The 18,289-nt window shown below is 44.9% G+C and overlaps 1 long non-coding RNA gene across 1 annotated transcript in view; it reads left to right on the top strand.

The window, feature by feature from the left end:
• The window catches only part of LOC143809775 (uncharacterized), a 142,636-nt gene that overhangs the window by 63,839 nt on the left and 60,508 nt on the right, over positions 1–18,289 (top strand). Inside the window, exon 3 of the long non-coding RNA XR_013222448.1 lies at positions 16,079–16,126. This is a non-coding gene — a long non-coding RNA (uncharacterized LOC143809775). The remainder of the gene's footprint in view (positions 1–16,078; positions 16,127–18,289) is intronic.

The following is an 18,289-nucleotide window of genomic DNA, read 5'->3' on the forward strand; positions in this document are numbered from 1 at the left end:
GCAATGTTGTGATCTGAGTCAATGGAACAGCATAATAATCTAGCTGTGGCTGTGCATCTGTGCACTCCATGTCCGATTCATCTTGTAATGGGCATGGCCTGTTAACAATTTCCCTTTCTAACCCAGGCACGGTAAGTGTAAAGAGCTCCATGGAGTAACCTGTTGTGTCACCTGACGCATCCTTCACTGTTGTTCTGGGTGAAGGACACAAGGAAGCGACTTGTTCCTGACCGGGAGCATCCACTGACGACGCGCTGCTTTTACATTTTGCACTTTCCGAAGAGGAGGCGAAAGGCAGAGTCAGCAAGGAAAGCCAAAACTTTTTCCTGCTGCTCCGGCTTTAAAAGCGGTTTTCCTACTCCCAGAAAAGGGAGCGTTCGAGGCCTTGTGTAGCCAGGCGATGACGCTGGCTCAACAACTCGAGACTTAGGTGCTATTTTGCTTTTCCCACGACCACCTGATGCTCCACCACCACTACCATCATTACCAGCTGGCAATGACCGCCCACGGCCACGACCTCTTCCACCAGACTTCCTCATTCTTGGAAAAATGTAACCAAACTAACAACCGTTATATGGTACTGTAAAACCAGGTAGAAGGTGTACGTAAACTTGTTGTGAATTTAAATCTCCCTTTATAGGTGTGGGAGACTGTTTGAAAAATCTGGCCCACTGTATTAAACTACACAGTTTCAGTGTCAGAAAGTGGCTGACAGATATGCCACAAACAGGACTGACGCAGATGCCCTTAGTGGCAATAGAAATTTCCCTTAATAGGTGTGGGAGACTGCTGGGAAAATCAGGCCCACTGTATTACACTACACAGTTTCAGTGTCAGAAAGTGGCTGACAGATATGCCACAAACAGGACTGACGCAGATGCCCTTAGTGGCAATAGAAATTTCCCTTTATAGGTGTGGGTGGGAGACTGCTGGGAAAATCAGGCCCACTGTATTACACTACACAGTTTCAGTGTCAGAAAGTGGCTGACAGATATGCCACAAACAGGACTGACGCAGATGCCCTTAGTGGCAATAGAAATTTCCCTTTATAGGTGTGGGAGACTGCTGGGAAAATCAGGCCCAGTGTATTACACTACGCAGATTCAGTGTCAGAAAGTGTCTGACAGATATGCCACAAACAGGACTGATGCAGATGCACTTAGTGGCAATAGAAATTTCCCTTTATAGGTGTGGGAGACTGCTGGGAAAATCAGGCCCACTGTATTACACTACACAGTTTCAGTGTCAGAAAGTGGCTGACAGATATGCCACAAACAGGACTGACCCAGATGCACTTAGTGGCAATAGAAATTTCCCTTTTTATGTGTGGGAGAATGCAGAAAAAATCAGGCCCACTGTATTACACTACACAGTTTGAGTGTCAGAAAGTGGCTGGCAGATATGCCACAAACAGGACTGATGCAGATGCACTCAGTGGCAATAGAAATCTCCCTTTATAGGTGTGGGAGACTGCTGGGAAAATCAGGCCCACTGTATTACACTACACAGTTTCAGTGTCAGAAAGTGGCTGACAGATATGCCACAAACGGGACTGACGCAGATGCACTCAGTGGCAATATAAATCTCCCTTTTTATGTGTGGGAGACAGCAGAAAAATCAGGCCCACTGTATTACACTACACAGTTTGATTGGCAGAAAGTGGCTGGCAGATATATCAAAAAATACAAGGGCTGTAGTAGAATTTCAATCTCCCTACAATGATCAAAGGACAAGTATGACAGCAATAAAAAGGACTGCTACACACAAGAGTGTGGACAAAGAAACAAGAGAACTGTGCAGAAAGAAGCAACAGGATTTTTGCTTTGAAAAAAGCAGTTGGTTTGCACAGCGGTGTACAAACAGCAATGCAGCTATCAGGGAGCCTTATAAGCTACAGAGCTGATGCACAGAAATATAGCCTCCACTGTCCCTGCAAAGAAAAGGTGGTGTTGGACAGTGGAAATCGCTACAGCACAAGCGGTTTGGGGGTTAATCTTTCCTCCCTAACAATATCCCTGCTTCTGAGGAAGCTGCAGCAACCTCTCCCTATGCTAAGATCGGCAGAAGTAAGATGGCGGTCGGCGTGCACGCCCCTTTATACCCCCTGTGACGCCACTGAAAGCAAGCCAATCACTGTAATGCCCTTCTCTAAGATGGTGGGGACCGAGACCTATGTCATCACTCTGCCCACACTCTGCGTCCACCTTCATTGGCTGAGAAATGGCGCTGAACGCGTCATATGAAACGCGACTTTGGCGCGAAGATCGCCGACCGCATGGCCGATCCCACACTGGGATCGGCTCGGGTTTCACGAAACCCGACTTTGCCGAAAGTCGTCGATTTATGAAATTGACCGATCCGTTTCGCTCAACCCTAATTACCAGTATATACATGAATATATTTACTTAATCCTCTTCCTACATTGGGCCCTTAAACTGTCCCGCTGTCTGTATACTGACAGCACTCCCCACAGCCCCAAATTTCCTGTATGTTCAGCATCATTATAGAGTGACTACCTGCCCTGCAGTGCTTCATGTTTGTATTTTTATTTGTATTTGCTTACTAAAGACTATATGTGCAGCTGGTGTAACATGGGCATCTCCTGCATATAATTATATATGTACAGCCGGTATAACCTGGGCATCCCCTGCATATAATTATATATGTACAGCCGGTATAACCTGGGCATCTCCTGCATATAATTATATATGTGCACCTGGTATGACCTGGGCATTTCCTTTATATAATGACACATGTACAGCTGGTATAACCTGGGCATCTCCTGTATATAATTATATATGTACAGCCGGTATAACCTGGGCATCTCCTGTATATAATTATATATGAACAGCTGGTATAACCTGGGCATCTCCTGCATATAATATGTACAGCCGGTATAACCTGGGCATCTCCTGCATATAATTATATATGTGCATCTGGTATAACCTGGACATCTCCTGTATACAGTATAAGTATATATACACAGCCGGTATAACCTGGGCATCTCCTGCATATAATTATATATGTACAGCCGGTATAACCTGGGCATCTCCTGCATATAATTATAAATGTACAGCTGGTATAACCTGGGCATCTCCTTTATATAATGACACATGTACAGCTGGTATAACCTAGGCATCTCCAGCATAAAATTGTATATGTACAGCTGGTATAACCTGGGTACCTCCTGTAAATAATTATATATGTACAGCTGGTATAACCTGAGTATCTCCTGTATATAATTTATATATGTATAACCTGAGCATCTCCTGTACATAATGATATGGATCATGCTGGTATAACATGGGTATTTTCTTGATCAGGCACTGTATATCCTTCGTTATACTTTTTGTTGTGAGTCATTTGGTGGCTCGGACTGAGCTCGTCTCATTAGTGACATTATTACAGAGTAGTTTAATTTGCGGGAAGTGGAGCCGTCATTACCAGAAATCTATGGATCTAGACTGATGACTCATCCAGAAATAGTGGAGGCCGGATGATTGTGTGCCGGGATGTTCCTGATAGATGTTTAATTATCTCCATGCTGTGATGACCCATCGTGTTCTTGGACTGTCAGCAGCGGTGATGTCCCATATTTAAAGGGCTATTGGCATCTTCTACATTAATGGTATATCTATCAGATATCATCAATCTATTGTAAATGCACATCCCAGTAAAAGGACCGGCATCAACTAAAAAATGAGGCTCCTCGCAAGCGGCCGATGGTGGAGACGTGGTCAGAACACAAATGAAGGGGAATTGTGTCCACCTCTATACCGACAGACGCGTGCAATGTGGCTCTATTCACGAGCTTATGCCATAAATTAACAAGATGTGACTACCCCTTTAAATATGCTGTTGGCTATAGAACACGATGGGTAGTATGTGTGCATATGTATGAGCTGGAAATACCCCTTAGAGTTGGCAATGGGGTGGATTTCAGACAACCTAAGACTCCTATATATATGACATACACTACATTATTGTAATAAAATATTAAATCTTTATTTATAACATTATCAAGAATAAAATAGTCAACGCTCAGGCGACATGCGCGTTTGGACAGCTGCTGTGCATGTGGGTGAACTTGGTGAACATGCAGTTAGTTTTATCAACCAAAAGTTTACTGGACAGTTTAAGTTCATCAGATTGTAGCACGCAGTATCGGGCACAACACTTCTTGTTTCTTTATACAGTGCGTTTCCAGCATCACTATCCTTTCCTCCTGGACTATCCCTATATTTACTGACTCTGTCAGCCCCAGGGATTTCCCGTCCAGTTCTGCAGTGCACCCAAGATCCGTTAATCTTCCATTTACGTTTTTCCGTGTCAATCATCCCCTGTATGCCAGAGGATAATGCACTCTTCACAGTACTGGTATCGAGCCCTGAGCTCCGGATGTTGCAGGAATGTCCACAAGGGATCCCAGTAAAACCTCCCACTGCCCCAAACAGTGGATGCTTGCCCACTGCAACTTGAATTTGACCTTGGTTAGTTACTACACTTCTCTATCTGATCTACTATCAGTAAAGGTACCGTCACACTAAACGATATCGCTAGCGATCCGTGACGTTGCAGCGTCCTCGCTAGCGATATCGTTTAGTTTGACACGCAGCAGCGATCAGGATCCTGCTGTGATGTCGCTGGTCGCTGAATAAAGTCCAGAACTTTATTTGGTCGTCCGATCGCCGTGTATCGTTGTGTTTGACACCAAAAGCAACGATACCAGCGATGTTTTACACTGGTAACCAGGGTAAACATCGGGTTACTAAGCGCAGGGCCGCGCTTAGTAACCCGATGTTTACCCTGGTTACCAGCGTAAAAGTAAAAAAAACAAACAGTACATACTTACATGCGCGTCCCCCAGCGTCTGCTTCCTGCTCTGACTGAGATCCGGCCCTAAAGTGAAAGTGAAAGCATAGCGGTGACGTCACCGCTGTGCTGTTAGGGCCGGAGCTCAGTCAGTGTCAGGAAGCAGACGCTGGGGGACGCGCAGGTGAGCATGTACTGTTTGTTTTTTTTACTGTTACGCTGGTAACCAGGGTAAACATCGGGTTACTAAGCGCGGCCCTGCGCTTAGCAACCCGATGTTTACCCTGGTTACCCGGGGACCTCGGCATCGTTGGTCGCTGGAGAGCGGTCTGTGTGACAGCTCTCCAGCGATCAAACAGCGACGCTGCAGCGATCGGCATCGTTGTCGCTATCGCTGCAGCGTCGCTTAATGTGACGGTACCTTAAGCAGTCCATTTTTACTAGGGCTTGCCCTCCCAGTATGGGTTAGTCCCAACTTTAACTATATCTGTCCCTACTACATGTAACTGGGCAGATCACCCTCAAAACACTAAGTATTATACTACTGATGTTATACTTCACATTCCCTATATTCCTACTGCAACCTATGCCTATTATACTAACTATAGTTGTCCCACACGATACATTAACCAGGTTACACTTATAAGGCATACCAAAGTTTATCTTACCCTCTAATCTCTACTTTATGTTTTAACGTATGAGTTACTCCATACTTATACACTAAAAACTACTTATGCATTACACATTACAATACCAACGTATACACCTAAAACCGTAATACATAGTTGACACTTCACTTGACACAATGTAGGTATAAAACGCATGACATTTATGTAACGCGATTAATGTCGCTTTCCTGCCCCTGATGACAACTCAGTCCACCACTCTTACATGGGTTTACTAGGTGTGTCAGTCTGCTGGATGTTGAGCAGAGTCAAGTGTGCTGGAGCTGGTGAGTGACCAGCCAAAATGTGAGCTGTACCTGAGAGGTGTGTGTCATGGTTTCTCACTGGATTGAGACTACACAAGTCAGATAGGAAAGCTGAGCAGTCTGTGTGCTGGAGCTGGTGAGTGCCCAGCCAAAATGTGAGCTGTAGCTGAGAGAGTGATGTATCGGGTCTCTCTCTGGACGGGTCAGATGGGAAAGCTAAGCAGTCTGTGTTCTGGAGCTGCAGACAACCGTGTGGAAGCTGCAGCCTGCTCAGTGTGAACTGTGCCCAGAGTTGAACACTCCTGTTTGAAGCTGGAAGCTGCTGGAGCTCAAAGTGAAGGTGATACCGTGACTCTGGGGAACGGCTTCTTCTGTGTATGAAGTTAGAAAGTACTGTAATCTGTTGGGGGAGCCGCACTGACATGCAGTATAGGTGCTGCTGAATTAACTGTTTATTTGCTGTGACAGAAGGGGCCGTTTTTTTGTTTTAAATCTCTTGGGGTTTTATGAAAGCAATAAAGCCGTATTGCCTGTGTGAACGCTGCCTAATGTCTACCTGAGAGCGTGAATTCCTACAAGATGTGTTTTTTTGTTTTGATGAAGTAGTATGACACTTTGAAATGCGAACACGTAGACATAATAAATGCATAATCTCCTAGTGTGGACATGGATTTGCCTGTTATGTACCAGCAGCGTGGATTTTCCACTTTTTTCCTTTCTACATAATTACACCTGGACCCATGGACCTGCTGCAGCTGAAATTATCGTATTTTTCAGACTATAAGATGCACCCAAAATTTTGGGCATAAAAATAGGAACTTTTTTTTTTTTTTAAACTACAATGGGGTCTGTCTTATATTACAATCCATATTTACGGTAGCTTACCTGGGGGGGGGGGAGTGGAGTCACAGGAGGCAGGGTCCCTGCTGCAGGAGGTGGGCGACAGAAATGGGGCGATGCTGCAGGCACTGGTTGGGAGGTGGGGTTGTCCCTGTGGTGCAAGGCTGCGGGTCCTGAGCTACAAAGTGGGGTGTTGGCGGTATGGCAGAGTAGAGTACATTGATTTCCAAGAGGTGTGCTTCAGGTTGACAGACGCCATCGGCAGTGTACCCGCAGACTGAGATCTCGGCTGAGCCGAGATCCCAATCTGCGCATGTGCCACTTCTGGTGGCCATTTTCCTGAAACCCAACGCTTTTAAAACAATGTGAACAGCAGGGAATCCACTCCTGCCTCATCACACCACTTCTAACGCCACAAGCAGGGACCCTGCCTTCCGTGACCCCACCCCACCACGGCCCTCCCCCTGGTAAATTACATTCAAACTATAAGACGCACCCCCATTTTCCTCCAAAAGTGTGTTTATTTTTGTACAATAAATATGACCATTTTCTGTTTGTTTTTTTGGTCTGTGTAATTGCTCTAGGACTAGGCTGTAATACTTATATAATTAGATATAACTGGTGGGGAGGGGGCACATATATGTAACGCGGACACCACTTCTCTTCTGGGTCCTCGGGCAGCTGCAGGGTTAACAGCTCCAGTATAAATAATCTAGTATTGGGGGCAGGTGATGCTGCCGGGGGCCTTTTATTTTATCAACCACAAATCTGTATCGACATTTGGACCCAGCGTGCGTCTGACAATTAACGACACATTTTTCCCATTCTTTCCATTCATTGGATGTTTTGTCCTGGCTTCACGTGACGATGATGACGACTGACTCCTCTGAATTGTAAAAGGAGGCGGTATGTGTCGGCAATACAGAAAGATAATTATTATTGTGTTAGTAGTTGTTCTTTGCTGAGGCCGCAGATCTGGTGTCACTGCTCTGTAATCAGCCTGCGGGTTATTATAATTATACATCTACAAAATTGGCAAATTTATTACAGGCAGCACAGCGAGCGCTTCATTATTAGGCTTCACATGATGTAATTCCCAGAAAATTCATGCTACGCACAGGACCACGGGAGAACCGGACCACGGGAGAACATTAAAATAGGAATACAGGAGCACAGGAATACAGGACGAGAGGACCACAAGAAAACAGGACCAGAGGAAAGCAGGAAAACAGAACCGCAGAAGAAATTGGACCATAGAAAAATAGGACCACGGAAATACAGCACAGAACGACAGGCGCACAGGACGACAGGAAAACACGACCAAAGAACCACGTCTCATTTAAATGGATGGTTGTAACCTTCCATTATTTGTTATTCTGCACATATCATTAATTGCACAGTATTATATATATATATATTTATATAATATAATTATATATATATATATATATATATGTATATATATATATAATACAAAACAAGATACTGAGTATTACACCCTATATACATTACAGGAAGAGTGGTTCTGTGCAGTGTATATATATAGGACAGGAGGAGTGGTACTGTGCAGTGTATATATACAGGACAGGAGGAGTGGTACTGTGCAGTGTATATATACAGGACAGGAGGAGTGGTACTGTGCAGTGTATATATACAGGACAGGAGGAGTGGTACTGTGCAGTGTATATATACAGGAGGAGTGGTACTGTGCAGTGTATATATACAGGACAGGAGGAGTGGTACTGTGCAGTGTGTATATACAGGACAGGAGGAGTGGTACTGTGCAGTGTATATACAGGATAGGAGGAGTGGTACTGTGCAGTGTATATATACAGGACAGGAGGAGTGGTTCTGTGCAGTGTATATATATATATAGGACAGGAGGAGTGGTACTGTGCAGGGTATATATACAGGACAAGAGGAGTGGTACTGTGCAGTGTATATATACAGGACAGGAGGAGTGGTACTGTGCAGTGTATAGATACAGGACAGGAGGAGTGGTACTGTGCAGTGTATAGATACAGGACAGGAGGAGTGGTACTGTGCAGTGTATGCATATGTGTGTGTGTGTGTGTGTGTATGTATATATATATATATATATATATATATATATTCTACTATATAATTGTCTAAGGGTCATTTCCGTCCGTCTGTCTTTCTGTCTGTCTGTCACGGAAATCCCAAGTCGCTGATTGGTCACGGCAAAACAGCCACGACTAGTGTTGAGCGATACCGTCCGATACTTGAAAGTATCGGTATCGGAAAGTATCGGCCGATACCGGCAAAGTATCGGATCCAATCCGATACCCGATACCAATACAAGTCAATGGGACTCAAGTATCGGACGGTATTCCTGATGGTTCCCAGGGTCTGAAGGAGAGGAAACTCTCCTTCAGGCCCTGGGATCCATATAAATGTGTAAAAGAAAGAATTAAAATAAAAAATATCGCTATACTCACCTGTCCGACGCAGCCTGGACCTCAGCGAGGGAACCGGCAGCGTTGTTTGTTTAAAATTCGCGCTTTTACTTGGTTACGTGAAGTCCCGGCTTGTGATTGGTCAGGGCGGCCATGTTGCCGGGACGCGGACCAATCACAGCAAGCCGTGACGAAATTACGTCACGGCTTGCTGTGATTGGTCCGCGTCCCGGCAACATGGCCGCCATTAACCAATCACAAGCCGTGACGTCACGGGAGGCTGGACACGCGCGCTTTTTAAAATGGGCGCGTGTCCAGCCTCCCGTGACGTCCCGGCTTGTGATTGGTTGCGCCGCGATCAACCAATCACAAGCCGGGAGGCTGGACACGCGCGCATTTTAAAATGCGCGCGTGTCCAGCCTCCCGGCTTGTGATTGGTTGACCGCGGCGCAACCAATCACAAGCCGGGACGTCACGGGAGGCTGGACACGCGCCCATTTTAAAATTTTAAAATGCGCGCGTGTCCAGCCTCCCGGCTTGTGATTGGTTGACCGCGGCGCAACCAATCACAAGCCGGGACGTCACGGGAGGCTGGACACGCGCCCATTTTAAAATGCGCGCGTGTCCAGCCTCCCGTGACGTCACGGCTTGTGATTGGTTGCGTCTCCCATGTGACTGCGACGCAACCAATCACAAAGCCGGGACGTAATTTTAAAATCCTTAAGGACCTGAAATTACGTCACGGCTTGCTGTGATTGGTTGCGTCGCCCATGTGACTGCGACGCAACCAATCACAACGCCGGAACGTAATTTTAAAATCCTGAAGGACCTGAAATTACGTCACGGCTTGCTGTGATTGGTTGCGTCCCGGTCACATGGGCGGCACGCAACCAATCACAAGCCGGGACTCACGTAAAGGAAAGAAAAGCGCGAATTTTAAACAAAGAACGCTGCCGCTTCCCTCGGTAAGGTGCAGGCTGCGTCGGAGAGGTGAGTATAGCAATATTTTTTATTTTAATGCTCTCTTTTACACATTTTTACATTAATGTTGTTTCGATACCGATACCCGATATCACAAAAATATCGGATCTCGGTATCGGAATTCCGATACAGCAAGTATCGGCCGATACCCGATACTTGCAGTATCGGAATGCTCAACACTAGCCACGACCAATCAGCGACGGGCACAGTCCGGCTGCAAAATTGCCGCTCTTTCCTCTCCGCAGTCAGTGCCCGCTCCATAATCCCCTCCAGTCAGCGCTCACACAAGGTTAATGGCAGCGCTAGCGGACCGCGTTATGCCACGGTGTAACGCACTCCGTTAACTCTGCTATTAACCCTGTGTGACCAACTTTTTACTATTGATGCTGCCTATGCAGCATCAATAGTAAAAAGATCTAATGTTAAAAATAATAATAAAAAAAAAAAATCGTTATATACTCACCGTCCGTCGGCCCCTCGGATCCAGAACAGGCCTTTCCTGCTCCTCTCGACCCTCGGGTGACCGCTCCATGCATTGCGATCTCGCGAGATGATGACGTAGCGGCCTCGCGAGACTGATACATCATCATCTCGCAAGACCGCAATGCACTCTTAAGACCGGACCGCGCGAGAGAAGCGTCGGTAACCGCTTCGCCTGGATCCGAGGGCCAACGGAAGGTGAGTATATAACTATTTTTTATTTTAATTCTTTTTTTTAACAGGGATATGATGCTCACATTGCTATATACTACGTGGGCTGTGCAATATACTACGTGGCTGTCCAATATACTACGTGGCTGTCCAATATACTACGTGGGCTGTGCAATATACTATGTGGGCTAGGCAATATACTACGTGGGCTGGGCAATATACTACGTGGGCTGTGCAATATACTGCATGGGCTGTGCAATATACTACGTGGGCTGTGCAATATACTACGTGGGCTGTGCAATATAATACTTGAACTGTCCAATATACTACGTTGGCTGTGCAATATACTACGTGGGCTGTGCAATATACTACGTGGGCTGTGCTATATACTGCGTGGGCTGTGCAATATACTACGTGGCCTGTGTTATACACTACGTGGTCTGTGTTATACACTATGTGGCCTGTGTTGTACACTACGTGGCCTGTGTTATATACTGCGTGCGTGGGCTGTTATATACTACGTGGCTGTGTTATATGCTATGTGGGCTGTTATACACTCCATGGGCTGTGCTTTATACTACATGGCTGTGCTATATACTACGTGGCTGTGCTATATACTACGTGGCTGTGCAATATACTACGTGGCTGTGCTATTTAATATGTGGGATGTTATATACTACGTGGCTGTGCTATATACTATGTGGCCGGCCGCGAAAAATCAGCGACAGTCTGGCCGTGAATTGGCGTGGGATTTGAACCACGCTTCGCTAATTGGTCGTGGCCAGACGAATCCTGTGTATTCAATGTATTATTCTAAAATCTTCATAAATAAACTATATCCATATTTTAGAATACCCGATGCGTTAGAATCGGGTTACCATCTAGTATATGTATGTATATATATACAGGGGTTGGACAAAATAATGGAAACACCTAACATTTTGGCATAATAATCTTCGAACATGTTATAAACATGCAAACTGTGACATATGGCAATGTTTTGTAGTTGATTATTTGTGTCATGTGATATGTGTATGTAAATTAACTGTTTGCCTTGCTGAATTGTAAGTACATTGATGAAAACCTGATACCAATGGCAGACCTCTCAGATTTTCAAAGAGGCCAAATTGTTGGTGCTCGTATGGCAGGCGCTAGTGTAACAGAAAGTGACCGAATGCTTGGCGTGTCAAGAGGTACTGTCTCCAAAGTAATGTCTGCGTTTCAAAGAGAAGGAAAAACGACCGCAGCAAAGCACCGGTCCGGCTGAAAGTCGAAGTTGACTGAGAGAGACCGTCGGACTCTAAAGCGAATTGTGAGAGAGGATCGCAAGACCACGGCTCCGAAAATCACTGCTGAGCTCAATGAACACCTACAGAACCCAGTTTCCACGAAAACTGTTCGTCGGGAGCCGCACAAATCTGGATTCCACGGAAGAGCTGCAATTAGAAAACCGCTGCTCTCAATGACAAATGTTTCCAAGCGTTTAGAGTGGTGTAGAAACCTCCAGAATTGGTCCCTCGAGCAGTGGAAACGTGATATTCTCAGACGAATCATCGTTTATTATTATTATTATTATTATTTATTTATATAGCACCATTAATTCCATGGTGCTGTACATGAGAAAGGGGTTACATACAGGGTTATAAATATCGTTTACAGTAAACACGTTTACAGTGACAGACTGGTACAGAGGGGAGAGAGGACCCTGTCCTTGCGGACTTACATTCTATGGGATAGTGGGGAAGAGACAAGGTCGGAGGTGCAGCAGCTCTGGCGGTGGTGAGGTGGCTGCTCTGGCGATGGCGAGGCCGCAGAATGGTTATTGCAGGCTGTAGGCTTTCTTGAAGAGATGGGTTTTCAGGTTCCGTCTGAAGGATCCGAGGGTGGTGGATAGTCGGACGTGTTGAGGCATGGAATTCCAGAGGATGGGGGATATTCGGGAGAAATCTTGGAGGCGGTTGTGTGAGGACCGAATAAGTGGTGGAGAGTAGGAGGTCTTGGGAGGATCGGAGATTACGTGAGGGAAGGTATTGGGAGATTAGTTCAGAGATATAGGGAGGGGACAGGTTGTGGATGGCTTTGTAGATCAGTGTTAGTAGTTTGAACTGGATTCGTTGGGGAATTGGGAGCCAGTGGAGGGATTTGCAAAGGGGAGAAGCGGGGGAGTAGCGAGGAAAGAGGTGGATTAGCCGGGCAGCAGAGTTGAGGACAGAACGGAGTGGTGCAAGAGAGTTAGCGGGGAGGCCACAGAGGAGGGTGTTGCAGTAGTCGAGGCGGGAGATGATAAGGGCATGCACAAGAGTTCTTAGTAGATTGTGGGGTGAGGAAGGGACGGATTCTGGCAATATTTTTGAGTTGGAGGCGACAAGAGGTGGCAAGAGTTTGAACATGCGGTTTGAAGGACAAGGCAGAGTCGAGAGTTACCCCGAGGCAGCGGATTTCAGGTGCGGGAGAGAACGTGATGCCGTTTACCATAATCGATAGATCAGGTAGGGGGGATACGTGAGATGGGGGAAAGATGATGAGTTCGGTTTTGTCTACATTGAGTTTTAGGAAGCGAGAGGTGAAGAAGGAGGATATGGCTGACAGAAACTCCGGGATTCTGGACAGAAGAGAGGCGACATCTGAGCCAGAGAGGTAGATCTGAGTGTCGTCCGCATACAGATGGTACTGGAAGCCATGGGACTTTGAGTTGCCCTAGGTCAAGGGTATAGATGGAAAAAAGTAAGGCTCTAGGACAGAGCCTTGAGGGACTCCAACAGAGAGAGGGCGGGATGAGGAGGTAGTGTGGGAGTGGGAGACGCTAAATGTGCGGTCGGAAAGGTATGAGGCAATCCAGGACAGGGCAAGGTCTTTGATTCCAAGGGAAGAAAGAATCTGTAGCAGTAGGCAGTGATCGACTGTGTCAAAAGCAGAGGACAGGTCAAGAAAGAGGAGGATGGAGAACTGTCTGTTAGCTTTGGCTGTGAGTAAGTCATTAGTAATTTTTGTCAGGGCAGTTTCGGTGGAGTGGTTGGGGTGGAAGCCAGATTGGAGGTTGTCAAGGAGAGAGTTAGATGAGAGGTGGGAGGAAATTTGAGCATGGACATGCTGCTCAAGGAGTTTTGAAGCAAACGGGAGCAGTGATATGGGGCGGTAGCTGGGCATAGCAGTTGGGTCAAGATTAGTTTTTTTGAGGATGGGTCTGATGGTGGCATGTTTGAAGGCAGAGGGGAAGGTACCAGAAGATAGCGATAGGTTGAAGAGATGGGTTAGGGCTGGAATGAGCATGTTAGTGAGGTTGGGGAGCAAGTGGGAGGGGATGGGGTCAAGTGCACAGGTGGTGAGGTGTGATTTGGAGAAGAGGCGAGTAAGCTCTCCTTCAGTGATGTTGGAGAGGGAGGTTATTAGGGAAGGGCAGAGGTCTGGTATATGGAGTGGTTGGGGACGTGGAGCAGTTAGGGTTTGCCTTGTTTTTGAAGTAGGTGGCAAAGTCCTCGGAGGAGATGAGGGGAGTTGGGGGTGGCAGTGGTGTGCGGAGGAGGGAGTTAAATGTGCTGAACAGTTGTTTTGGGTTGTGGGATAGTGAAGATACAAGGTTAGTGAAATAGGTCTGTTTAGCGGAGGTGAGGGCTAATTTGAAGTCAAATGTAGCTTGTTTGAAAGCAGTGAAGTCGTCTGGCAGGCGTGTTTTCTTCCAACGTCGCTCTGCAACCCTGGATGCTTGTCTAAGTTTTTTTGTGAGATTGTTATGCCAAGGTTGCCTATTGGTTTGTCGCACTTTGCCATGCATGAGAGGGGCGACTGAGTCTATGGCTGATGTGAGAGTGTAGTTATAGAATGCGGTGGCGCTGTCCGTGTCGTGGAGTGAAGATATGGAGGACAGGGGTAGGAGAGAGTCTGAGAGTCTGTGACTGTCTAGATGTGCGAGGTTTCTGCGTGGATGTGGTAATGGCTGGACATGGGGGGCAGGTGAGGAGGACAAGGATGAGAAGGTGAGTAGATGGTGGTCAGTTAGGGGGAAGGGAGAGGTTGCAAGATTAGATAAGGAACAGAGGCGGGTGAAGATGAGGTCTAGTGTATGTCCGTCTGTGTGGGTGGCTGTGGAGGACCACTGGGTGAGTCCAAAGGATGAAGTAAGGGCCAGTAGCTTGATGATGGTGGGGATGTCAGCGGAGAGAAAGTGAAGGAGCCAGGTGGAGAATTGGTCGATGAAGGCAGTGGCTGAGACCGGTGGTCGGTATATGACAGCTATTTGGAGATTGGAGGGAGCATAGATACGGACAGAGTGAACCTCAAAAGAAGGGAGGATAAGGGAGGGTGGGGTTTGGATAGGGTTGAAAAAACAGTTTTTAGAAAGAAGGATACCCACTCCTCCACCATGTCTGTTGCCAGAGCGAGGAGTGTGGGTAAAGTTTACTCTATTTCCGACCTCCAGCCGAGTGTACGCTTGGAGACAGCCGAAAGAAGCATTCCATCCAGACTGCCTTCTCCCTACCATAAATCATGGCGGAGGTTCTGTGATGATCTGGGGTGCTATTTCATGGAGATCCGCCGGGCCAATGATATCCCTTCATGGAAGAATTAACAGCTGAGATTTTTTAGGCATTTTGGCCGACCAAGTGCATCCAATGGTTCAAGCACTGTTCCCGGAGGGGAACGCCATCTTTCAGGATGATAATGCACCAATTCATACAGCTAGAATCATTAAAGCATGGCACGAGGAACATTCTAATGAAGTTGAGCATCTCATCTGGCCCCCACAATCCCCAGACCTCAATATTATTGAGCATTTATGGTCGATTTTAGAGATTCAAGTTAGACGTTGATTTCCGCCACCATCGTCGCTCAAAGAACTGGAGGGTGTTTTAACTGCAGAATGGGCTAAAATTCCTTTGGAAACAATTCACACCTTGTATTAATCCATACCTCGGAGAATTGAGGCTATAATCGCCGCAAAAGGTGGACCTACACCATATTAAACTAACTTTTGTTGATATTTCCAGGTGTTTCCACTATTCCACTATTTTGTCCAAACCCCTGTATGTATGTATATATATGTATATATATGTATATATATATATATATATATATATATATATATATATATATATATATATATATATATATATATTGTATATACAGCATAACGCAGACACTGAGAATTACACCCAGTACCGGCACCTAGACTTCCATGTCGGGATACATTAAGTGCTGAATAATGTCTGAATTTTCCTTACGTTTCCAAGTGTCACATGGAATTTGGGGCAGCCACAGCTGGATGTCCCCAATGTCAGATCTCTCAGCACTGGCAGGGGATCTGTTCAGGAGATTACTGCCAGTTTTCTGCACCTGGGGCTTGTAGGATTCTTAGTCTTAAGTGCATTGTAATGCCTTTCCTGGAAAATCCTAATTATTTATGAATTCTCAATGTTGTGGCTAAATGACCTGTTCCTTTCACTTACAGGATGTTCCTTAAAGAGGAACATTATTTCTGAAGATTCTCCAAGAAAAGGTAAGAAGATGTCTCTAGGTTGAGTCCTGTGGAAGGTTATAAGGTTCATGTCAATTATTACATCACAACTATCAGAAAGACAAAACTGACAGCAGCCTATCAGAATTGTACTCTGCTTATAAATTTCACAGGAAATGAAACAATTGGTTGTTGTTGGCAACGAGACAGAATGTATTTAAAAGTTGTTACAATTAGAACTTATAATGGCAAAGTAAGGAATCAGCGATATGGAGGGTCAGACAATCAGATCGGTGACCCCATTACAACTTTAGTTTGTAGCAGATCAACTCCAGTTGTGGCTCCATTAACTAGTAAATGAATTAGTCAGCCGAGCTCAACCATTCGCCCTCTCAACTAAACTCTACCCTCTTTTTAATAAGTTTTGGGACCTGACCGGGATTGGTGTAAAAATGTAAAAAGTCACAATTTTTTGTAAAATATGATATAAACAAAATTTTTGCCTAATGAATCGGAGCTTAATACCGACAATTTGTCCCTCTATAATATGATAATTCAGAATGTTAGTGCTTTCCCCACACATACTTTAGAATTAATATATGATGGTGTTTTTGCTTTCTAATCTTCCAGTTACATGAGCTCAAAGTTCTGGAATTAATGGCATTTTTCAAGGGCTGCATGTATGACTTTGATAGTAAGCTTAGGGGCGTAAAAGTTCTCTGTGTGAACTGCAAACATGGAACAAAATTATTAATCAGCGTGAGAATACAAATTCCTCTAGCAAGGAAAGTGCAATAGAAGAAAGCGGCTGCAGAAAAATGCTAGAGGGTCTGCACGCCTGCTCAGATCTGGTGGCAAAGATGTGAGGTCACTGGAGAGAAAATCAGCTCTGCAGGTAAGTGAACCAAATGGGTGTATGTACAATGTGAGAATGAGTAACAAACAGAAATACACATACTGCCACTGGAACGCAACATAATTAATGCAAAGTTTAATTATGTATATATACAGTACAGACCAAAAGTTTGGACACACCTTCTCATTTAAAGATTTTTCTGTATTTTCATGACTATGAAAATTGTACATTCACACTGAAGGCATCAAAACTATGAATTAACACATGTGAAATTATATACTTAACAAAAAAGTGTGAAACAACTGAAAATATGTCTTATATTCTAGGTTCTTCAAAGTAGCTTTGATGACTGCTTTGCACACTCTTGGCATTCTCTTGATGAGCTTCAAGAGGTAGTCACTGGGAATGGTCTTCCAACAATCTTGAAGGAGTTCCCAGGAGTTTCGGAAGTCTCCTTCCTTCCTCAAGGGGGGGAAGGAGACCTCCGAAACGCACGTTGGGGAGGGCGGGAGATTGCGTGAGTCCCTGCTGCATACCACTAGGTACAGTCCTCTCAGGATGACATTGATTTATGAACTGTTGTTATTACTATCTGGGGACTTATAGTCTTTATTATTGCATAGCTTTAGACATCATGCTGTCTCTTACTGCCTTTTTCTGTGCGGCACTGTTCGTCACGTTTTAGCCATGTCTGTTGTCAATTGATTTTTTTTGTATTAATAAATGAATTTCTTGCAATATATTTTTTTGTTTTATTTTTTGGACTTTGTTCCACTGTAATTTTTGCTTGTGGTGTTTTTCAATGTGAGAATGAGGACTGAAGAGCAAAGATAACTCCACACAGCATTTACACTGTCTGGAGGCAGAAATTAAAGAAACCTTTTTATTAGAGCATTCTGATCTACAGCCACCCCACCACCACCAAAAGTAAAGATTATTGTTATCACGGAAATAATGTACAAAATGTACAAAAATATAACTACTATAATACTGCCCCCTATGTACAAGAATATAACTACTATAATACTGCTCCCTATGTACAAGAATATAACTACTATAATACTGCTCCTATGTACAAGAATATAACTACTATAATACTGCACCCTATGTACAAGGAAATAACTACTATAATACTGCCCCTATGTACAAGAATATAACTACTATAATACTGTCCCTTTGTACAAGAATATAACTACTATAATGAAACTCCTATGTTCAAGAATATAACTACTATATTACTGCACCCTATGTACAAGAATATAGCTACTATAATACTGCCCCTATGTACAAGAATATAACTACTATAATACTGCCCCTATGTACAAGAACATAACTACTAGAATACTGCT

This window comes from Ranitomeya variabilis, chromosome 2 (genome assembly GCF_051348905.1).
Source record: "Ranitomeya variabilis isolate aRanVar5 chromosome 2, aRanVar5.hap1, whole genome shotgun sequence".
In the NCBI taxonomy this organism is placed as follows: Eukaryota; Metazoa; Chordata; class Amphibia; order Anura; family Dendrobatidae; genus Ranitomeya; species Ranitomeya variabilis.